We start from the raw sequence: 24,288 nt of genomic DNA, 5'->3' as shown, positions 1-24,288 counted from the left end.
TGGACCAAGGAAGAGAAGAGCAATTCTGAGAATGATAATGACTTGCACCAACACACTTGACTCCTCCTTCTGAAAAGTTCAAAGTCCTTCACATCCGGGCTTCTCTCGAGGGACTTTTATTTAGAGAATATAATTTTTTTCCTTTCCTTTTCCTCTTTCTCTCTTTGCTTATCTGCATTTTCTAATCATTTTACAATGAACGTAGATTACTTGAGTTATAAAAATGTCTAACACAGACTGATGAAACACACAAACAAGACCATTCAAAAAGGACACTGAAAGTGCATATTTTATAGAGCTTCACTTGAACGTTTCTACATTACAAAATTTAACACTGCCATGTCATGCAATTGCACTCAACTAAGTCCTCTGAAGAGCAAATTGTAAATTTCTGATAAAAGTCAAAGCTCATGACTTAAAATCAGAACACCCGGTCATACAGGCACTTATCTTATAAAAGGGGCAACTATCTGACGGGCGAAATGCCAGAGGATTAGACAAGTACAAGGACACAAGCTTAACAAATAATGTGCTATATATGGTTAATTCATCCACGGCAAGAAAAGCTGTGCAGCAACCCTTTCCTGGGGCAGAAACCTCCAGAAGCCAATAGGGGCCAGGGTACCCTCTGCGGTGATAGAAGAGCCTTCCTCTCTTCGTGGGGCTGGTTGGTCCATTTGGGGGCCCAACCCTGGTCCCAAACAGATGGACCATGCTCTAAGCAGCTCGTAACCACTGGCTAAGAAGGGCCTCCATTTCTGCCCAGTCCTCGGACCTCACTGTCAATGGCCAGTCTGTCCCACAAAGTGGTGACAAGGAAAGCAGCTGATCTAGCCATCAAAAGACCTAATTTCGAGGTCCAGTTCTAGCCAGACCCTGTACAACTCAACTACTGCATGCCTTGGTCATGAGTTAGTACCATCAGCCATATCTCACAGGCTGTTGAGCATAAAAACCAAGGCAAATGTTAAATTGGGAGGGGGAAGAAAGGGAAGGGAAGGGAGAAATTATTTAAGAACCACTAAGCAAAATTTGATACCAGTTAGATGGATGGGATTCCACCACCTCACTATGGCTGAAGTGTAACAAGCAGAAAAGAGATTCAACGCTGTTGTTCAGTCCAGTGTTCACCTAAAATACAGAATTCTTAAACTGGAAACTAGAAGAGAAATGGATAGAACTTTGCAATTTCTCATTTTCTAGCCGCAGGAAATGGCAAAGCATTTAAACTTTGGCCTGTAAGAACTGCATGAAGACAGCGGATAAGAAGCCCCTGGTTCCCAAGGGCAGGCAAGGGGGGAGCCACTTGCACATGGCCCAGCAGAACCCTCTGTCCCGCAGACACCCATGAGCACCGGGGCAGGCGCTCACATCCTGTCCTCAGCCCCAGGAGCCAGGGTTGCACCTCGGGTGTGAACTTGAACGTTCCGGGGATGTATCAACAAAAGGGGTGAGGAGGGCAGCCAGGGTAAAGACTTCCCCAAGGCTGAATCAACAGAGCCATCTGTAGACAGAGGGGCAGCAAACAGGGTATGTCAGACACACCGGAGCTGTGTGGGCTGCCGCAGGGAGAACTTGCTAAGCATGGCCCACGGCAGCCAACCTCAGCAAACTTTTCACACACGAGACCTCCACAGTGAAGGGGGACCAAAGTGCTAGGCCTCTGGAAATGAGATTTGAGGTAGAAGGGTGAACGGAGGGGCCTGGGTTTTTAAGAGAACAGGCTGGGTTTGAATCCCGGCTCTTCATCTCTCATGCAGTGGCAAGTTAAATGAACAAGTTACTAAGCATTCCTGACCAGAAGTTGCTTCACACAAAAATGGAATAAACACACCTCTCTAACACAATTGTTGCTAGGGTCAAATTACACCATGCCTGAGCGCACTCATTAGCACTGTGCTGGGCTCCATGCATTGCATTCTTGTTAATTTCATGCGTCAAACCAACACTTTTGTGATTAATTGGGAAAAATGGCTATGTGTACTTAAGGATCACGTTACAGAAAAATTCTACTGCCTGACCCCAGGCTAGAGTGTAGATACTGGCGAGCAAGACTGGGGGCGCCCCTCCCCCTCGGGACCCAGGGCTGCTATTCTGTCCCACAGCTCTCACCACAGTTCTGCTTCTACAGAGCCTCCAGCCTCAGCAGAAGATGCAAAGAAAACAACCGCCTACCCTGAAGAGAATCAAATGTCGGGTAGCCCCAAACATGCCTGAGAAATCCATCCTGAGCTTAGCCTGGCTTCCTCACACTACCAAAGAGACTGAAGACGGCATGAGCCCATCCGCTGCATATATTTACAGAGTCAGACGGCTAAGGAAGGAAGGGGATGACGTGCCTGGGAGAGTCCTTTCTTGGTTTCTCTAATCTTCTATTTTGGTCTCACCCAGGCATCACTCCAGATGCCCACAATCCACAATTATATAAGAAAATCAGGAAGGAGGCAAAACACAAGGGCCACCATGGATGCCAACAACCTCTTTGCCAAAACCTTCTTTGGAAAAGTTGTTCCCAGATTCAACAACCAACTTAAACTAAATACCGAAGCACACGTGCACGTGCACGCACACACATGTGCGCATTTGGGTGCCAATTTTACTATTCCAACCACAACCATTAAAAAAAAAAATTTATTACTATCACTGAATATAAAAAGAACAGTCTTAACTATTCCAAAATAATAGGAGAGATGCATTCTCAGAATAAGACACATTATATAAATTTAGCTTTGTGAAAAACCCGTTATATTGTCTGTATTTTTCTCAGCAAAAACTGTGGGGCCCGGCATTTGAGAACTGACGCTCCAGAAGGAGACATTGCTACTTTCCTGTAAAGGACTATCACTGTGGGAAGACTATAAAATGTATTCCAATACCTGTGTCCAAAAACAGCAATGGAAAGAGAAGCCTTTTGCCCACTCTGCCAAATATGAAAAGAGAAGCAGCATTAGCCTCCGTGGACATCAGGATCTTTCTGGCTAACTCCAGCTGCCCTTCCTAACTGTCCTAATTTAAAATCTGTCCAGCTCACCTTTCTGGGTTCTGGCATTTTACTCCAAGTCATCATTGCCTTGCTGGCTAATCCAAACCTCATTTCCACTTTTGAGCCTTCGTGTAAACCCATTCTTTACTCTCCTTCCTCAAAAATCTGCTCAAGGAGAAATGTACTATATGACCCAGCAATTCCATTCCTAGTTACCTACCTAAGAGAAATGAAAACAAAGCCACACAAAGTAGAGGATGTTCATAGTACCAATATACATAATAGCCAAACAACAGAAATGATCCAAATATCTATGAACTGGTGAAAGGAAAAACAAAATGTGTCCATCTGTACAACGTAACGAACTAGTGATACATGCTACAACAGATGAACCTGAAAATTCTGTGGTAGGTGAAAGAAACCAGAAACAAAGACCGCATATTGTATATATATGACTCCATTTCTATGAAATGTCCAGAAAAGACCAGCATACAGAAAACAGATCAGTGGTTGCCTACAAATGAGAGCAGGATTGACTACAAATGGGCAAGAGTGACATTTTTCATAATAATTAAAAAAAAAAGTCCCTGCTCAATTCTATGCTTAATATGATGTTTGGCAGAATTCAGTGAGTTTCTATTTGGTGAGGGAGCCACTGAGTGAGTGGGTGCGTGAATGAATGAACAAATGAAAACTAATTTCCCAGAAGCCCTCTCTAGTAACCTGAACCACATACTTCATTCACTCCTGTCAGCCTCAGCAAGTTATGTGTAATAGTTATATAACAATGAATTGTGTTACATATATGTGTGCGTATGTGTGTATGTATATGTGTGTACCTATATCATCTAAATCTTTGGATTAGGTTGAACTATATGAAATTGTCGTTTTTGTAGGTCAAAAATGGTTGGTAGAATATTGGTAGTTTCATGTGATTCAACCTATACATGCAATTTTTGATGTAGGAGACAAGAGAGAACAGAGGCATTTAAAAGTCAGACCAACCTATGTGTGGCTCCGGGCTCCATCCCATTTTTGAAGCTTCAATTTCCTCTGGCAGAAAAATGGGGATAATCATAGGACCTTGCTCCTAGGGAAGCTGTGAGGATTACTGGGACAATGCATGGAAAGCACCTACCAGTGTTGAGGCAAAGTCACCAAGGAAGTGCTCAGTAAATTACAGCAATTATTGGTACGTGCTGACCCTATCTCTCTATGAAACTATATATTCCTCAGTTACCAAGGACTGGGATTTTTTGTATTCGTGTGTTCCCTAGACCTGCAGACAAAGGATGCTCATTGCTGGAGTCCTGCCCAGGGAAAGCTTCCAAATGGCTCCTGAAGCCTGAGAACATAGCTTCCTGGATGCCACCAGAGTCCCTGCCTGTGGACCCCCAACTCCTCCAAGGTGAACCGCAAACATCGCTGCAGGACTCTTGCAATTCCATTCCCAACATCCTCCTCACCACAAGCTCAGCAATACCATGCAGTAGAGGAAATGCCATCAGAGAGATTTCCTTCTGGCTTATTTCTCAATAAAGACGTCCGGCTGCTATGCAACGAGCGTTTTAGTGGATGATGGGTTTCTACTGGCACAACAAAGGATGGTGGCTGCAGGGGAGAAGCAAATAAAATTCTATCCCTACATCCTATTCAAAATTCCTCAACTCATTTGTAGTAATCATAAAGTTAGACAATGATTCCAAACAGGGGAAACAGTGGGATTAAATTAGGGTTGCCAGATTTCACAAATAAAAATACAAGACAACCAGTTAAATTTTTTTTTTTTTTTTTTTTGCGGTACGCAGGCCTCTCACTGTTGTGGCCTCTCCCCCTGCGGAGCACAGGCTCCGGACGCGCAGGCCCAGCGGCCATGGCTCACGGGCCCAGCCGCTCCACAGCATGTGGGACACTTCCCGGACCGGGGCACGAACCCGTGTCCCCGGCATCGGCAGGCGGACTCTCAACCACTGCGCCACCAGGGAAGCCCCAACCAGTTAAATTTAAGGTAAACGGCAAATATTAGGGACTGACCCGACATTACAAAATTTTCATTGTTTATCTGAAATTCCAGTTTAACTGGGTATCCTGTATTTCATCTGGTAACTCTAGATTAAACTGGTACCACAGAACTACTTTATTTCTCTGACACAGGAGAATGCATCTTCAATTCAATTAATTGTTCTTTAACCACAGAAAAACTATGCAGGCCAGAAAGATAAGGTTCCCAAATTTAGTGAGAATCTCTGCATGAAGCTGGATTAAAGGGTCTATACGAGCCACCGTTTACTGAGGTTGTAACCAGCACTTTGCTAAGCACTTTATATGCACTATTAGCTCACTGAATCCTCAAATTAGCCCTATGAGGGAGGAGCATGTACTATTATCTCTATCTTACAGGTGAGGAAACTGAGGCTTAGGGGAGACAGAATCAAACCCCAGTTTGGGCCTCTCAATTTGAACCTAAAAATTATTAAGTCTCAAGGCCTCTCACCAGAGTCCCAGACTCAGCCTACAATCTATCAGGTGTCCCTGAGCTAATTCCACATTTCCAATGCTCTGGTAAGTGAATTATATCTCAATAAAAGCTGTTAAAATATGTTTATCCAATATCTACTTCTCTATCAATAAAACTGAGAAACTTCAATCCACAAAACACTCTAGAGCCACTTCGGCTGATGATTATAATTGCTTTTCCTCTCTGCCATTCTACCGCCAGATCTCAGCAATTTCACTTCTAATGAGCCTTTCCGCTAAAATTAAGGACAGAAAAAACAAAAAGGTGACCAAACCTTAAACGAGTTAAATCCTTCTGACTGGATACAACTCTGTTAAAGGATGCTCTGAAAATAAGACTAGAATCAAAATGAAATTTGAAAAATGTCAACTCAACACATCCATTTATCTCCATCATCACCAGTGATCATAGAGCTGGGCTACAATTGAGAAAATTGTAGCCATTACTGTAAAAAAGAAAATTCCCTGGGGACTTTCCTGGTGGTGCAGTGGTTGAGAATCTGCCTGCTGATGCAGGGGACATGGGTTTGAGCCCTGGTCCAGGAAGATCCCACATGCCACAGAGCAACTAAGCCCGTGTGCCACAACTACTGAGCACGCGAGCCACAACTACTGAGCCTGTGTGCCACAACTACTGAGCCCGTGTGCCACAACTACTGAGCCCAAGTGCCACAACTACTGAGCCCACGCACCTAGAGCTCATGCTCCGCAACAACAGAAGCCACCTCAATGAGAAGCCCGTGCACCACAACAAGAGTAGCAGCCATAAATAAATAACATTTAAAAAACAGAAAATTCCCTGGACATTCATTGTAAACAAAGGCCTCATTCTTACAGAAGGTACCACAGAACAGTTTTTCTCAGCCCAAGGCTCACAGTCTTTACAGCTGCCAGGGGTTTAAGAGGGAACAGATCCTCTATGACGTTCTTCTTTTCAGTCCAGTTTTTATCCACTTTCTCCAAGGTTACTGAATCTGACCCACGCCCACTCTAGTCTCACCAGACTGAAGGCCACAGCTTATATGGATACTCTAACCAATGGCTGGCATTACAGATGAGCATGAATGGCATGGATTTAAATCATTTTTAAAGAATGCAGTGTTTCCCTGAGACGTGTGGGCTATACTCTAACCACCAGAGTTCAGGACAAGGACTTTTCATCCTTATTCCCTATAAGGAAAACAGTTGGGTATGGTGACATTCTTCAAACACGGGAGTAGACAAAAGCGGGGGGGATTTCTTCATCATATTTGCCTTTCGGAGGCAATATATCTCCTTGGTAACAATTCTAAAAAAGAAAAAGGGGAAAAAAAAAAAAGCCTCTACTAAATCTTACACCTTAGCAGGCAGCCTAGAAAATATGCCTGTGATTCAGGCAAGATACCCATTCCTTTTTCTCAAAGCATGCTTAGTTTGTTTCCTTTTGTTTGTTTTTATCAAAAAAGGGCATCTAATATCTTTCCATGTGGATCTCATGGCTTTCCTCACCTATGAAATGGAGATGGTGGCAAGGGTGATAGCATCACTACCTTCTAAGGTTGTTTTGATGATTCACTGAGAGCGTGTACAGGATTTACAGAAGTCTGCCACGCAGGGCGTCATCGATACATATTAGTTAGGACTGTCACTATTCCCCAGCACAGCACTAGGAGCATGGATGTTAGCTTAGAGATGACAGGACGTAGAACTGTATGGTGTGTAAGACACGATTCAAAGGTTCCTGCGGAAATTCCCCAGCTCAAGACCAAAGAAGTGAATTAAAGCCATGTCAAAACAATTTTAAAAGCAAAGAAAAAGCAATCAGCCCTGGGCCCCAACCAACAACCACACAATTAAAGGTGCCTCAAGCACAGGAAACAGCACCTACAGTGAGCTGACGACTGAACCATACATACAAACACACACATTCCATCTGGAGCCTGTCTGTGCCCTGATGTTCCTCATAGGATGGGGAGGTCTGGACACTTGCTTTTTTTTTTTTTTTTTTTTTAATTTCATTTTGGCCACGCCACACGGGTTGTGGGATCTCAGTTTCCCAACCAGGGGTTGAACCCAGGCCTCCACAGTGAAAGTGCCAAATCCTAACCACTGGACCACCAGGGAACTCCCTAGACACTTGCTTAGACTGGAACAAGAAATAAGCCTGGCTCATCATCTCGACCCCTGCTTTCCTCTCACCCTGATGCCAAGACCTTCCAGCAGACAGACACCACACGACTAGGAGGTTCCAAGCACACGTGAGCACTGGAAACACGCTGCTGGGTTCCCAAGAAGAACTGCAGAAAGTCAGGAAATCACTGCACTACCACCACAAGCAGGTCTATTAATGAAGCACAAATAATGGGATTAGACAAGAAAAGAGAAAAAGAGCTTGGCCTTCTGAAGGTAGTTCAATGGAAGAGAAGCCCAAAATAAAGGGCCGGGGAACGGGGGTACTCCGATGAGTCATAAAGAACAGACGTGAGTAAGCTGTGTGTCTCTATGATCCTCCCCAGCTCTGCACCCCAACATTTAAGTTAGGACAAATGTATTCATCATTCATCCACTTAGTCTGGGTTTTTTATAGTTATTTATTCTGCAGCCAGTGCTCTCTGGTTCACCATGCCAGACAAAGGCAAGATAAGTACGGCTCCTCTCAGAGCTCACATTCAAGGATACGAGGAAGATAACAAGGTACCACCTCTAGATTTGCCCCAGTGGATCAGCCATTTCATTTAATACTGTGCGTCCCACTGCATCAGGCCAGTGAGTCAAGCAGGACAATAAGCAGCCGTGAAGCCAATTACAACGATGCTCCTGTGGCTCGTGTCATTCCCTACAGCTGGCAGAACAAAGCCTGTGCAGGAATTCACAGGTACGAATACTCTCCGCCTCAAAGCATCACTGCTAGGGCTGCTGAAAGATCAGGTCAGTGGGGGACAGATGAGGTTGGGAGTCTCACCATATTGCAAATTAATAAGTTTCTCCTTATGACCATTTGTGGAGCGGCTATTATTTGCCAGTCACTGTGCAGACAACTGAGGATACAGCCCCAGACCCTGTCCTCATGGAGCTTAGAAGCTAAGCGCACCCTTCAGTCTAAGTCGTAAAAAGTTACGAGAAGGATCCAAAATACAGAGGACAAATCTCCAAAGGGGAAAGGGGGAACACATTAAAATATGCCTCTAAAAAAACCCATAGTGGGCTTCCCTGGTGGCGCAGTGGTTAAGAATCTGCCTGCCAATGCAAGGGACCCGGGATCAAGCCCTGGTCTGGGAAGATTCCACATGCCGTGGAGCAACTAAGCCCATGTGCCACAACTACTGAGCCTGTGTGCCACAACTACTGAGCCTGTGTGCCACAACTACTGAAGCCTGTGTGTCACAACTACTGAAGCCTGCACGCCTACAGCCCGTGCTCCCCAACAAGAGTAGCCACCACAATGAAGCCCGCGCACTGCAAGGAAGGGCAGCCCCCACTTGCCGCAACTAGAGAAAGCCTGCGCACAGCAATGAAGACCCAACGCAGCCATAAATAAATATTTTCTTTTTAAAAAACCCATAGTTGCAGTCTATCAACAGATGAATGGATAAAGAAGATGTGGTACACATATACAATGAAATACTACTCAGCCATAAAAAGGAACGAAATTTTGCCATTTGCAGCAACATGGAAGAAGTTGGAGGGCATTAACCTAAGTGAAATAAGTCAGACAGAAAAAGATAAATACTGAATGATATCACTTACATGTGGAATCTTAAAAATACAACAGGGCTTCCCTGGTGGCGCAGTGGTTGGGAGTTCGCCTGCTGATGCAGGGGACATGGGTTCGTGTCCCCATCTGGGAGGATCCCACATGCCGCGGAGCAGCTGGGCCCGTGGGCCATGGCCGCTGAGCCTGCACGTCTGGAGCCTGTGCTCCGCAACGGGAGAGGCCACAGCAGTGAGAGGCCCGTGCACCACAAAAAAAAAAAAAAAAAAAATACAACAAACTAGTGCATATAACAAAAAAGAAGCAGACTAACAGATATAGAGAACAAACCAGTGGCTACCAGTGAGGGGTGGCAATGGGGGGGGCAGGGGAGTAGGAGGTACAAACTATTGGATGTAAGATAGGCTCAAGGATGTATCATACAACACAGGGAATATAGCCAAACTTTTACAATAACTGTAAATGGAAAGTAACCTTTAAAAATTGTACACAAATAAAAAAAAATTTTAATGGGATAATAAATTAAAGATCTTACCTCAAAAACAAAAAAAAACCCACTGTTGTTACTCATGATAGTATTCACTGCTGTTAGAATTGTGACACAGCAGGAAAGGTGACCACATTACTGAGGTTCGGTAGGTTTGCTGCAGAACACATTCCGGGTACCCCTTCAAGGCATTCCAGCTGTGAAGGAAGAGCCGCACCTCAGCAGGGCTGTGTGCATGCCCAGGAAGCTGCCAAAGGGCTGCTGGGCTTTAAGGAGACGCCCCCACCCCCCATGCAGAGCAGCAGCACAGCAGGTGAAGAGGCCCAGGAGCAATCCCATCTGGATTCTTCTCTCAGCTCAGCCTTATGTCCTACAGCCCTGAGCTAGGCTATTGCTCTCTTTGGGATATAGTTTCTGCAATTATAAAACTGCAAGAACAACAGAAAAAGGAGAAGTATGGGAGCAGAGAGGGGGACACAGGACGATTTCACCGAGTGCGTGCACACAAACAACAGCCCTGAAAGCCAGCTTAAGATGACATGACTTGGTTCCTAGTGGATACTCTGTGCTCTTCCTCTTCCTCCTTCACACTACGAAGAACACTTTCGCCACCACCACCCAGGCAGGGTGTTTTTGAAAAGCAGCTCTTGGGCAATCTACAACTTCCTAAAATGATGCACGATGCTTGAACTGACTAGACTATTGGAACATAATATACAGCTAGGCCCCAGCCAAACCCCCCACTTCCTTGCTGCTGACCCCAGGTAGAGACCAAAGGGGCCTGGCAATGGCCTAAGAGGCCAAGGCAGAAGGTCACTCAACAGGGAGGCCTGGGGCAGCTTCCAGAGGAAGTAGCACTTGAGCTGAGATTTGAAGGAGTAGTAGTTAGGGGAAAGGAGGCAGAGGAGGGCAGCATCAGAGGGAACTGTGTGTGCCAAGGCCCTGTGATAGGAGGCACGTGAGCATCAAAGGGGTCGGAAAAGGCACCTCGCAGCTGGAAAATGCAAAGATGGTACAAGATGAAACTGGAAAGGCAAATGGGCCAGACCAGGATACGGGGGTGCACTGGGGGCCGCTAAAGGGATTTAAACAGTAAGGTGACATGATCAGATTTTTACTTTGCAAAGACCATTCTGGCTACCGAGGTAGTCACAAGCTAAACAATGAGTCTTGGTGGCAAATACTAGCAGCCACAAAATGGAGACAAGTGTCTGAGACACCAAGGAGGAAGGCTGGGGAAGAGAGGAAAGGAAGAAAGTTCAGGTGAAGGGAGATCCAGGTCTTTCCCTTGCAACTTGACAGCATCAACATCAACTGGGAGCTTGTGAGAAATACAGAGTTCCAAGCCCTATATCAGAACCTGATTTTAACAAGGTCCCCAGGCGACTTGGATGAGCATTGAAGGTTGAGAAGTACTGTTTCATCACAGGCTGGGAATTAGTCTTGGGAGATCATCAATTATACCACTGAGGTCTTGTATTTTTAAACCCAGCTTTAAACACAGTCTGTAGGGCTTCCCTGGTGGCGCAGTGGTTGAGAGGCCGCCTGCCGATGCAGGGGACATGGGTTAGTGCCCGGGTCCGGGAAGATTCCACATGCTGCGGAGCGGCTGGGCCCGTGAGCCATGGCCGCTGGGCCTGCGCGTCCGGAGCCTGTGCTGCGCAGTGGGAGAGGCCACGACAGTGAGAGGCCCGCGTACCGCAAAAAATAAAAAAAATTAAAAAATAAAATAAATTAAAAAAAAAAACACAGTCTGTAACGAAGCTGCAAAACCCAATACCTCCCTTAAAGCTTAAGTAAACTGGAATCACAGACAAGGCTTGCTGTGAAAGAACTCTTCCTAAACTAGCCAGGAGAGGAAATTGGCATCTATCTACTCCTTGACTTTGCTAAATCTACACATATAGCAACCACGTAGGGCGACAACAGCTATGACACAATGAAGCATCCTTTATCTACCCTCAGAGGATCCAGTTATCACCTAAACAGAATCCAAGCCTCTGCCAAAGATTCCAGAAATACCTATGAGTCAGTCACCTCTGAGAGACACTCACACAACTATTCACCTTGCTACCCACTTGAAAAATGAACAAAGCCACTTGCAACATTCATCAATCTTGTAGATTACAATGCTATCTAATTATAAAGATACTTGTTGGCTCAGTCACTGCTTTTCTGTGACGCCTAAAATAAGTCCCTTAATCATTATGTGTCCCAGCTTTTCCCCAACTGCAAAACAGGAACCCTAGCATTTATGCCCCCAAGTATGCTTTAGGGATTAGGGAAATGATGTTTTCAATGCTCTTAGATGTACATCTGTGCTATTTAGTTCATATAGCTTTGATTATGTCACTGTGCTACTCAAAACACTTACACTGGCTTCCCAGTATCCACTAAATGAAGACAGTCTCTTCACTGTGGTACCCAAGTCTTCTATAGTCTAATCCCCAAAACCCTGGCATGCTTATTGCACAGATGCTCCAGCCAACCCAGACTGGTTATGGTTCCTGAGCAAACTCAGGCCTTTTCAGTCTCTGCTTTAGCTAGTGAGATTCCTAGTAGAATCTCACTACTACTAGGAACCCTATTGCCAATCCCTCCTAAGTCCATACCCACTGTGTATTGAGATCCAAAGTATGTGTAGGCGTTGGCCAAAGGGGATGGGGAAGGCACCAGGGATACCAGGCAGAAAGAACAGAAATATTCAATGGGCTGAACCCATCATCCATCGGAGAAACCAAAATAAATTTAGGAGGACTGGAACACAGAGCACAGACATGAAGACAATGTGAAACTAAGGCGCAGGCAGGGGCCAGAGGACACAGGGCTCAGAAAATACTATCAAGACATCTGCACCTTATCCTAAAAGGGCTAGTGAAAAGGTTCTTGGGCTTCCCTGGTGGTGCAGTGGTTGAGAGTGCGCCTGCCGATGCAGGGGACCCAGGTTCGTGCTCTGGTCCGGGAAGATCCCACATGCCGCGGAGCGGCTGGGCCCGTGAGCCATGGCCGCTGAGCCTGCGCGTCAGGAGCCTGTGCTCCGCAACGGGAGAGGCCACGACAGTGAGAGGCCCACGTACCGCAAAAAAAAAAAAAAAAAAAAGGTTCTTGAAAACAACCAAACTATAATACTTGAGAACTGTTTTAGGGAAGGCAGAAGGTACCTCTAAAAACGTCTTATGAACCTCTTTCAACCCACTGTGCCCACCAATGAAATTCAAACTGTTTTCAGGAAATATCTGTGGCAAATTTAATAGTAGTACATCGTCTCTTTTAACCTGAGATTATAATCACAGAACTATAGACCAAATAGGAAATCTAGCAATCATTTACTCTAAACCCTTATTTTAAAGATAAGCAAACTACAGTCCCCAGAGATTAAATGATTTGCTCAAAGACAGAGGCAATTTGTGGCACAGTCAATATTCAAACCCAAGTCTCATGGATTTCTAGGCAAGGGAGAACAGGATGCAGTAAACATTCCAATATAGGAATCAAAGCATTCATTCATTCACTCAACAAATATTTATTTATGTACCAGATGCTATTCAAAGCACAGGGAATACAGAAGTGAACAAAGATAAATATCCTTGACCTTATACAGTTTTCATTCTAGTAGGGAGAGACAGACAAAAAAGAAACCATAATAAACAAATTATATAGTATGTTAGAATGAGAAACGTACTACAGGAAAAAGTAGAATGGAGAAGTAGGATGGGAGGGGCTGCCAGGTTAGACCTCACCGAAAAAGTGTCAATTGAGCAAAGACTTAAAGAAGGTGGGAGTTTGCAGGATACTGAGGATTTGAAAGGTCATGTGATTTCTACCCATTCCATCATAATTTGCCTGTACGAAGTGCAGGTAATAGGTTGACATCCATCCACCAAGTTCAACAAACAAAAATCCACAAAACTAACATTCTCTCTGATATACAGAAAAAAAACAATTCTCCTTCCAGCTTTAGTAAGAGGCCTTGATAGGCTGATGAACTGGAATGTAGTGAAAAAGTGGATAAGGAGGGAATTTCAGGCTGGAAGCAAAACAAGTACATATTCTGCATTTTGATAATGAACCAAGACAATTTATTTCGGTTACTGCCAAATATGGATTAAAATGTGGGTCGCTTCCTGAACAGACCAGAAATGAAACTGAGATTGGCACCAAGTTCTCAAAACCTGATGATGAGTTGTCCAGAACAGAGAAAAAGCGGGCATCAAAAGAGGAAGAACAATGGAAATTACAACTCTTAGAGCTCAACCCCATCTTCCCCCCAGAGTATGCTGTGTAGTGGCAAAGGGTCACCATCATGATTCCAAGGAGCCAATACTTTCTGAGCCATCCTCACAATAACCCGATGAGGTGGGTACTTCTATCAGACTTACTTTACAGATGAGAAAACTCAGACAACTGAGTCTCTGAGAGGTTAAAATGCCCACACGGTTCACAAGCAACATGGATAGGAATGGAACCCAGGTCTGACTCCACAACCCATACTGGGGCTCAGCAAACTGTGGCCCCTGAGCCACGATGGGTTTTACCTTATTAAATGGTTGTAAAAGAAAAAAAAAAAGGCATAAAAGAAGACTATGCGACAGAGACTGTATGTTGCCCACAAAGCCTAAAACGTTTACTATCTGGCTCTTTACAGAAAACGTTCGCTGATCCTTGTCGTCTAATCCACTAAACTAGCCATCAGCAGATTCAAAACAAGCGCTGCAGGATATATTCTGCTTCCCAAATCATAAGTATCACAAGGGGAAACAGGCTCTGGAAAATGGAGAACTATTTTCGCGTACTGGCTGGGCTGTAAGGTAATCAGCTGTCGCCTGGGAGGTTATGGATCTGCTACGTTACTTAATAGTTCTCATACAGAGTTTTGTGTTTTTTACAGTTTGTCCCAGCAGGGGCAGTCCCCTCTCACCCTCCTATCCACCAGACACCCCATGCCCTGCTCACTAGGCACGCGGCTCCCAAACACTATTCTCAGCTGCCCATGGTCTGCCCAATCCTGGTGGTCCCCAGGGCTTCCTCACTGTCTCATTTCTTGCCCTCCAAATCTGAATTTCCAGGGTTACTTTACTTAAAAATAGCCTGATAGCCCAAATTAACTTATCCAAACATGGCCAAGAACCATGAGATATTTGGGAAGCAGAGCCCTTTCTCTTCCTTGGATGACCCTGTTCAATCTATGCAGGCCAGGGTGGAGGAATTTTGTTGCCCTGGCAGCCCAGCAGCTATCCCCTCTTCTTCTGTATTTACAGCACCCTAATATTCCTCTGGGAAACCATCCATTCCTGACACTTGGAACATGGACCCCATATGCTGTTGACTCCACTCTGGGCTCAGGCCAGGGGAGCTTCAAGGATTATCTCAAGGATGTGCAGGTGATTCAACGAAAAGCCAATGAGAACCACGCTCAGGGCTTCAGTTCGAACTCTTGGTCACAGGTCCTCTTGCCAACGTGAGGGAAGAGGCTGAGAATGGCATCAACCTATAGGAAAACAGCATGGAGAGATGCAGAGAGACTGGGGCCTACAGACACCATGTGAGCCACGGGAGCCGGGCTGGTCGGAAGTCAGAACATCCCTGGGCTTTCCAGCTCCAGACTACAATCAATTCTCTTCCTGCGTAAGCAGCCTGGACTGGGTCCTCCCTCCCTCGAGATAGAAAGTGGCCTGTCTGGGGGTGGGATAGGGAGAGTGGGAGGGAGGGAGACGCAAGAGGGAAGACATATGGGAACATACGTATATGTATAACTGATTCACTTTGTTATAAAGCAGAAACTAACACACCATTGTAAAGCAATTATACCCCAATAAAGATGTTTAAAAAAAAAAAAAAAAAAAGAAAGTGGCCTGTCTGGCATGGTCAGAGTGGAATGGGATCGTCATGTCTACAATGTGCTTTATGAAAACCGACTGCAAGGATGGTGATAACAAAAGCTGCCTTCACAGTCAGCAAAGTACCTCACCAACACTCCACGTCCATGCTGACAGCAGGGGAAGCTCGCCTCTCTTCTCCCAACTGCTCCCGGAATGTGGGGCTCCCTGAGAGCTGTCCTTCTCATTTAAGGCCGAGTTACCTGATTAGAGCTGAGACCAGTGAGGCTAAAACAGTAAGACTCTCACAGTCAGTCTTTCAAATTAGTACACTTGATCTCCTCCCACCGAAAACTAGTAACCCTCAAGCCTCCAAGAGAAAACAGAGAAAAAAGGCAAAGGGAATTTAACAGTCAGTGGGTGAGTTCTCTTGCTTCTATTATGTCCAAGGTTGCTCGGCAACGGGCCTCAGCCTTGTCATTCCTGTGGAAGAGCAAAGGAACGAATGTCAGACCTCCAGGTCACGCAGCATGTCCTGTTTATGCCCCGAGACTCCAGGGCAGGGGTGGGTTCGTGCTGTTCTACAAAAGTGGCCAAATCCAGCCCACAGAGCACCTGCTGTCTTCAGGGGCTCTCCCACACCGGCCTCGAACTTTACCCTTCAATGAACGTAAGCTGTGGATGTGGATGTGCCCCCAAAACAGATTAAAAATACTTTCAGAAACAGCTTGTTAGCAAAACAGAGAAAAGGTTCTGACACGGAAAGAGCTCTGTTTTTATTTATGAAGATAGTAGAAATCAGCAGGGAGCGGAGGGCATGGTGCACAGTCGGGAAAACACGGGCCAGCTGGTGTTTCAGGTTCAGGACTTTCTGGAATCCTCCATGATCCTGTGCATTCCCTAGCCACCTCCAAGGATTTGGATGCCGAAAGCACTGCCACAATGCTCTGTGACTCTAGGTCATGAGCTCATTTCCAACAACTGAGAAGTGAGTGGGGACAGAGATTTCTGCATTTGGCAACACGTTTTAGAAGTAACTGTGGCACCAGAGCCCTGCACAGTCAGTACACTGCAAGGGAGGGAGGGAAAGAATGTGGGTCAGTGAGTCTCTAGTGCTCAGATGTCGCCAAGCAGGGCATATGTGTGCACACAGAGAGACGTGATGCTGTTTCTTCTCTCTCCCTGCCCACTCCTAAATTAAATATCTAAGAACGGTGGCTTTCCACACAAAACAGAGACAGCGCCCAAGAAAGACAGGGACAAGAAACTGATTCGCGTGCTTAAATTCTATTTAGCAAGACAGCAGTCCTAGAAAGTAAAGGACTGTACGGGAAGCACTGTCTTTTGTTGGCTGATTCCTGTTAAGACCCATTTGTCCACATAAAACTATCCAAATGAAGTGATATTCAATCTTGTAAAAAAGTCACTACAAGGTTTCAGAAAAATTTTCTACAGACAGTATGCCTGGGTGGGAGTAATACCCTGGGAGAACAATGTGGTTCTGGCTGGAAACGCTGTCAGCAAACAACATACAGCCTGCAACATGAACAAAAGAAATATTTTTTTAATCTTTTTAGAGGAAAATGAAAAACAAGTCTTTTAAAATTGATTATCAGGCTTATAAAGGATGCCTTCCCATTTGTGCTACTTTAACTAAAATGACTGTTAAAACTTAACACCTTTAAATGAGAGGGTACAGAGACTACCCTAATTTTCAAAACCTCTCTTTTTAAAGAAAAAGACATGAACAATCAACCTTGTTGACTTAAGAATCAGCTGTAAGTCCCTTTCTTCTAGGTGTGAAGATTATGAAAAGAATCACCTCATAGAAGGTTAACTGGCCCAGCCAAGGGGACCTAGGCCTCTCGCTTGGTGCTACTTATGACACAGATTTTAAAACATTGGATTTCTCTTTCCTTTCCTCTGCCTCATAAACATAAAGATAAAGAGGTAAAGAAAGATCTAAGAGAGAAAAAGAGCCAGCACAGACAGAGGGATGGGCAGCAAGGAGGAGGCGGGTGAAGCATCAATCAACTCTTCGTTCTGATTCTTCCTTTTTCTAACTCATCATCATTTCCTGTGCTACTCCAAAGGTAGACTGGATTGTCACCCAATCAGAGCAGTCACATCTGATCTGTCCAAGAAGGACTCTTTAAACAAAATAAAATCTAAAGAGAACCAAGAGATGCTTGAGGCCATGAACACTTAGAGTTGCTTTCAGAACACACAGTCAAGTGGTCGGGCTCTTTGAAGGGACACTTGATATCATTCATTCAACACGCACTGGGGAGTTTAAAGGGTGGGACAGGTACATTACCTATAAAATGGGGTAACGGCATAGAGGAGGGGGTCACGTGGTCAGGGGAGGACTCTTTAAGGGGACCTTTGGCTGAAACCTGAAGGAGGAGAAGAAGCCGACCCCATGAAGAGCTGTAGCAAAGGTGTTCCAAGCAATGGAAAGGTCCTATGGCTAGAAAGTGCCTTGTCCTGAATCCCCGGAGAAGCCAGCCTAGATATGTTCTCAGAGTGTCGTGTGCTGTTGTTTTCCTCAGAACCGCCTGAGTGTTCAAGTCTGCTGAGAGACAAGAGTGATGGGGAGGTGGCGGGCGGGGGGGGTGGGAAATAAAAGGACTGGAGTTCGAAACGGGAATAACTCATGACCAGAGGATGGAGATCACCAACCTCCACTTAACACCAACACTTATCTAAAAGGCAACTTTTTGTCCAGTCCTGCAACAGATACTTAGGTTAGACTTAAGGATAGAACTCCCTGTTAGAAGTCAGCTGCCTGCTCAAAAAAGTGAAGGTGGTCACCTCTAGGTAGTGAGGCTAGGGGTGGGGTGGGGCAGGCACCCATGGGATGTGTTACTTTTAGAATGGCTTCTGACAAGTCAGCATCCCAAACAGTCCTGAAGAAGCTGCAGGATCTTGTGAGTGGATGTGTGTAAAACAAAGACATCAATATAATAATGACCAGAGTATGAAGCCCAGTCTAATTTCTAGAGATAATCCCTAATACATGGGTTCATCTCCAGTGAGAAAGCCAGAGACTCAGATGTAGACACTGCACAAAGACAGTTTTTTAAATATCTATATTATTCCTACCTTACAAAAGGTGAAGTAATCAGTCATTAGAGTAGCAATAGCTGCAGTGACTTGGGCCCAGATGCTGTTCACAGCTAGCTCATTTAACCCTTATAGTGTTCTCAAGCAAGCACTATTATTCCCACTTTATAAATGAAGAAACAGAAGATTTAAGGGAATGGGCTAAGATTATAGTCAGCAGCATAGCACTGGTTGAGAGCAAAAGAGTTCACAGTGGATAGAGGTTCCAATCCTGAGTCCAATACTTTTTACTTGGATGAATTACTTTTGCTTTCTGTGTCTCAAGTTTTCCAGTCTATAACTGCGGTATTAGTACATACCATATAATACTGTTGTGAAGGTGCAATGAAATAAAGTTTGTAAAACACGTAACAAAAGGTTCTGACATATAATAAAGTTACATGGTGGTAAACATGCCACTACTATTATTATTGTTCAAATGAATGTAACCACATGCATTCAATATATGGGACTCTTCATTCTGTGGAACTCTCAAAAGACATCTTCTCTTTGTCTCCAAAGTTCTGCTCAACTGGCAGGGAAAAAAAGGGAACAAGTAGAGAGATGGGAGCTGAATCTTAAAGATATGGAAAGAAATGGGACAGCCTATATAAATTTGCCTAAGGAGCTAATGATGGCATAGCTAAAAGAAAGTTCACTATAGATTGGTTAATGATCATGGAAAAAAGAGAGAAACAACCTAACTGTCCAAAAGTAGGTCATTAGTAAGTCTTGAAACAGTACACATGGAATATTACACAGCCACTAAAAACAATCTCAGAGAGTGGGGAGAGTGCGTAATGATATGGAAAGATGATCATAACCTGAGTAGAAAAGATGATAAAAACCAAAATGAGTATCTCTAATCGGTCCTATTGGTATGATTTGCATTTTATTCACCTGTAATTTCTAAGTTATCTCTCATCAACCTGCATTACTGGTATAATCAGAAAAAAAAATTACAAGTTGTTTTTGGAATGCTTGGTTTGTTTTTTTAATGATTAGCCTACATGATGAAAAAGGCCAGGGATATACACCTCAAAAGAAGGTAGAAGGTGCATCCTGCTTTTTTCATGTTAACGACTTTGTGAACCATGGGGTTGTCAGCGGGAGGGAGAGAGATGTAAGCTATCTGATCCAGGTCTCATTTACATATGTCCAAAATAAATTGTTTCCAGAGATTCTACTGGTAAAGACTCAGATTTCATACCCACTTTCCTAACCTATCCTAAATAGGTTTCTAGGTCCCTAATTGGCATTATAAATATACATAATTATATCTGGACCTATTCAACTAACCCAAATACCATGCTCTCATTCAGTGTCCCAAAATTTATTTTCGTGAAATATAAATCACTGACCCACTTTTGTTGAAGACAATCTTAACAGCACCCCCATCTCAATGATAAAAAATGAGGCTTGCCATCAGGTCCCATTAGAGAAGAAAAAAATAAGGTCCCCATCAGAAAAGCTAACCAGCTGGCCAGCCGTTCTATACCCTCTCTGGTTCTGAGCATCCTTTCACCTCTGGAACCTAACACAGGAAGTGTAACAGGAAAGGGGACCCCACACAGTGTTTTCTACAAGATGGGACCACTGATAGCCCACATTTCTTCCCGGTTCTACAGATTCACAATCACCTCAAATCTAGAAGTCTTTTTAACTACAGCCCTAAAACTCTGGAAATTGGTTTCAGGTCATTCCCTTCACAAAAGTCTTTGTTTTTCCCAAAATCAAGAGGTTAGAGATCAGTCACTTTTTTGGCCCTTTAGCAAGGCAAAATGGAGTGGGGAGAGGGCACAGTGAAAGAATGAGAGGAAAAAAGAAGGGAAAGAAAAAGAAGGGACAGAAGCAACTGAGAGAAAGAGAAAACAAACAGATGGTAGAGAATGTGTTAGCTACATCTGGGCTGGCATTTCCTAGAACAATACAAGGTCTTTTGTAGGGAAGAAGGACTTTCATGTTAAGACCTTAGATAGCCCCAAACCACTGCCATTTCAGCACCTATGAAACTTACTTCTTTACCAACAGTTCCTAAAATAAAGCTAAAACCCTCCAAATGTGACTATCCAAATCAGTGTATCACCGAAATTTTTTCCTCTGTAGAAATAAAGGATGTTACTCTCTTCAGCTCAAAACAAAGGAATCTACCTACTGGATACTGGGTGTTCCTTCCCACTTAACACCAGGAGATTACTCTCTCCAAAGTAAGATCAAAACCCAGAGAAAGACAGGATAAAAGAAGTCCTAACCAGAGACCTACATGCACTCAGGAATGAATGTGAATTAGGCCTGCCGCACTAGCACATTTGTCAGGGGGGTGAACAGAACAGAGAAGGAGCTCCAGATTCAAACACCCTGGCACTGAAACTGCAGCATTCTGGAGAAGCACAAGTTGTTTGAATGCACTGAAGGAAAAGGATATGTAGCTTAACACGATCTAAGGAGAGAGCAGACAGGAGAGCACCACACTTTGGACCGTGGGTTAAAATCCTGAGGAAGTGGTTGCCTAGGGCTGGGGGGAATGGGAAGGATGTTGGGGATGATGGCTAAGGAGTGCAGGGTTTCTTTGGGGGATGATGACCAAACATATTCTATAACTACTTGTGGAGATGGATGAAAAATTCTGTGACCATACTAAGAGCCATGAACTGTACACTGTAAACGAGTGAACTGTGTGGTATGTGAATTATATATCTCATTAAGCTGCTTTAAAAAATCCTGAGACAGGACCTCCAAGGTCTCTGCCCACCATTGCCTAACCCCATGCTGGCACATTTGAGGAGCTCAGTATCTTGCTGCTTGAGGTGTCACAGTAAAAGACATGAGTCATCCTTCTCCTCTGTAACATTTCACAAGTCTTTCATTTAAGATAACCACCAAAAGCATTTCAATCTTCTTTCTTAAAGAGACTCAGTTCTCCAGATTTGAGGGGAGGGGGAAGATGAGACCCCAACATTCAGAACTGAAACTTGTGAAAACAAGCCAATTTTGGGTTCTCGTCAGTTGATGACCATCTTTACGCTTGAGCTCTGTGCCTCAAAAAAAAAACCCCAAGCCCTGTTGGGTTGTCTTTTCATTGCAGTATGGTGTGAACTCATGCCAGCCGGAAGAGGTGGGGGAGAAGGAAGCAAGCCAAAGACAGATCCCAAAAGACACGGGGGCCAAAAGCTCTCAGTTCCACTCCAGTATTCTATGCAGTGGAGCAGAGCTTCCCTGCTGGGAAACTGATTCCAAGCATGCTGGCTCTGTAAAGAGGAAATGGGATTTCTTTCCGGAGCCAGAACCATCTTGTAGCTCTACACAGAGCTGGCAACAGTGGTAGCTTGCTGACCTTGTACACTGAGCTCAGGGCGGCTTCAATCAGAGGGCCAGGAGACGGCAGCAAGCAAAGCCATCTGTAGTCTCCAAGGCCTGGTCAGAGGACCAGATGCCTCGGGCGCAGTCGGGACTGGGCCAGGCATCCCTCCCCAGGGCTTTCCTGGCCTCCATACCTCCCACAGCCAGAGTTGTGAGACTGATGCTCGGCTGGGTACCGACCCAGGGCAGGATTTGTGTCAAACATCTCAAGGCACTAGTCAGATACAATAGGCGGCAGGAAAGCCGCAGGGCCCATCACCCCGGAGTCCCACCATCAGTGGCTGCGTCTGCTTTGTCACCCAGCCCTCCCACAGAGGCTGAAAACCAGCTGAGATCAGAACAGAGATAAGGAGGAGCGGTTGCCAGAAATGAGTTGCCCGAGGGCAGCTCTGAGGCAGCAGGTGAAGATAAGCCTTCTCTGGGTTTGGGGCACCTCACCTTCCAGGACCATCTGCCAGTCCCTCTACTGCTCTCCCCAAGACAAGAGTCCCCCCCTAGCTATGCAACAGCTCTGACAGCTCATTACGCTTCCTCAAGGTTTTTAGAGAAAAAAAATGTGCAACGTAATTACAAGCTCTGACCCCAAATGACTTTAACCCTGACAGGACTCACTGTTGGAAAATGTGTGCCCTGTGTCTGCCCGTGAGCATGAAGTTTCCCTGCAGGAGCTTCTCCGACCCCCAATGCCACAGAAGGGTCCTGGCTCACAGGCCAAGCTCATGGGACAACTGGATCCCAGGCATGGAGCCACATGCTGAGATATCTGAAGTCGGGAGAACTCGCACCCTTTGGAGACAATCCCCCATCATTCCTTGACCTGCCATAACTTCCCCTTCCAGATACCTGAGGATGGCCGGCATAGCTGTGCACTGCAAGGAGGGGACAAAGGATCTGAGACAGGCTTATGTAGAATCTCCTCAGGCCTATTCAACTTAATGTGTGGTCCGAGGACCCCCTCCATGCAAACCACCTGCGGAGGTCCCTGCAAGGAATGCAGATTTCCGGACCTCACCCCAGAGCCTGTGTACCATAATCTCCTTGGGGGGAATCCAGGAATCTGCAATTAAGGAAATTCTTACACACATTCACATTTAAGAACCACTACCTTATAACAAGGACAATCTAGAAATGACAATAATGACATTCTGATCACAGGGCACTTACCATGGGCCTGCTTACCCTGCTACTCACAATACCTACAAGAATCTCATTTATTCCTCAGAATCATATTGGAAGGTGAATTTATCACCCTCTCACTTAAACTGCTTTCTCTAGTTTCACCTCCAAAGGGCAAATCCAAAGACCTTCGAGCAAGCCCTCACCCAAACTGCCAGGAGGACACACCTCGTACTTAACCAGAACAAATCTCTCCATCCCTATTCTACCCACCTATTCTGCGGAATGTAGATATTCCCCACAATTTCAGCCCCCACTCTCTCCTCTTACTCCGTGCCAGTGGTTCTGTACCTGTGCTGCACATTAGCAGTACCTGGAGAACCTTTAAAATTCCCCAGGCCCAGGCTGCAGCCCAGACAAAATTACATCAGAATCTCTGGGGATGAGTCCCAGACTCATCTACCTGGAGGGGATTTCAATGGACAGCTAAGGTGGAGAACCACTGCCTGGACCTCTAATAGCATCTGGTGAAACCCAAACCTACAGCAGTACCTCCTTCTCTCTCTAGAGCACCTGACCTGTGCTCCCCACCACCTGGTAGGTGTCTCCACCTGTAGGTCCCATGGAAACAACTCAGCAAGGACACTTAACCCTGTATCCCCCATCACACACCACGGTTCTTCTCCTGGGGTGCACAGTTCAGCCAGTGCCCCAAGCCCTAAGACAGAAACCCTGGGGACACCCCTGCTCCTCCCTCCTCTGTCCACTGTTGACTACGTTCTCCTCTTCAGCCACACCAGCAGGTCTCCCATGAAAAGTGCCATGGAATCTTGATTTCTCCTCTATAATTTATGGGCGTTTGTTTGAATATTCAAATAACGATTCCATTGAGTAAAACAGATTTTCAGTAAAGTGTAGTCCCCGCCACTTGCTCTGCATACTCCCTGGCACAGTGCCACCTACCCTGACACCTGTACCTTAGTCTGAGAAGCACATTTTTTTTTTTTTTTTTTTTTTGTGGTACATGGGCCTCTCACTGTTGTGGCCTCTCCCGTTGCGGAGCACAGGCTCCGGACGTGCAGGCTCAGCGGCCATGGCTCACGGGCCCAGCCGTTCTGCGGCATGTGGGATCTTCCCGGACCGGGGTACGAACCCGCGTCCCCTGCATCAGCAGGTGGACTCCCAACCACTGCGCCACTAGGGAAGCCCATGA

The 24,288-nt window shown here is 45.3% G+C and overlaps 1 protein-coding gene across 8 annotated transcripts in view; it reads right to left on the bottom strand.

The window, feature by feature from the left end:
• ARHGAP26 (Rho GTPase activating protein 26) overlaps window positions 1–24,288 on the bottom strand; it is a 484,190-nt gene that overhangs the window by 446,486 nt on the left and 13,416 nt on the right. The window contains exon 2 of one of the 8 annotated variants that reach the window (XM_089909438.1): window positions 9,727–15,977. The exons of the other annotated variants lie outside the window; for them this stretch is intronic. The gene's annotated coding sequence lies outside the window, so the exon portion shown is untranslated. The remainder of the gene's footprint in view (window positions 1–9,726; window positions 15,978–24,288) is intronic. 8 annotated transcript variants of the gene reach the window in all.

The sequence above is a fragment of the Delphinapterus leucas genome, chromosome 3 (assembly GCF_059928025.1).
Source record: "Delphinapterus leucas isolate spDelLeu-1000000601 "Yukka" chromosome 3, BTC_Dleu_Yukka2, whole genome shotgun sequence".
In the NCBI taxonomy this organism is placed as follows: domain Eukaryota; kingdom Metazoa; phylum Chordata; class Mammalia; order Artiodactyla; family Monodontidae; genus Delphinapterus; species Delphinapterus leucas.
Note: the sequence above shows the minus strand (reverse complement) of the source record. Positions and strands in the feature narration are given on the sequence as shown.